The sequence below is a fragment of the Myotis davidii genome, unplaced genomic scaffold (assembly GCF_000327345.1).
Source record: "Myotis davidii unplaced genomic scaffold, ASM32734v1 scaffold592, whole genome shotgun sequence".
Lineage (NCBI taxonomy): Eukaryota > Metazoa > Chordata > Mammalia > Chiroptera > Vespertilionidae > Myotis > Myotis davidii.
The window spans coordinates 1,105,197-1,105,615 of record NW_006284844.1 but is presented as its reverse complement, the minus strand read 5'-3'; positions in this window follow the sequence as shown (position 1 = coordinate 1,105,615).

Here is a 419-nt window from a genome sequence, read left to right as displayed (position 1 = left end):
CGTTAGTGCTGCTCCGGGGGCCGCGGCCACCCGCCTCCGTGGGGGCCTGTGGGGCTTTACCTCCCGACGGGGAGAGGCAGGGCCCTGACTCTGCCGCCAGCCTCGTGCCCCATCCAAGAGGAGCGCGGCTCAGAGACTGGCCGGACACGGGGGCGTTGACTGACTTCACTCGTCCCACCAACACCACCCCCCGCGCCCCCCAAACTCTGCCAACGGCCCGCCTGACCTCTGAGCAGAGTGTCCGCGCCTCCCCACACGGTTTCTGGAGTGTAGACCACCCCGTCGTCCCCGCCCACTGAGCTGCCTGTCCAGTGGCCGTGGCCACACCAGGCGGGACTGTCCCTCCTGGCCACGCTGTTTGTCCTCGGGACGCAGGGGCCGAAGCGGGGCCCTGGAGAGCTGGTGGCGGGTGGGAAAGG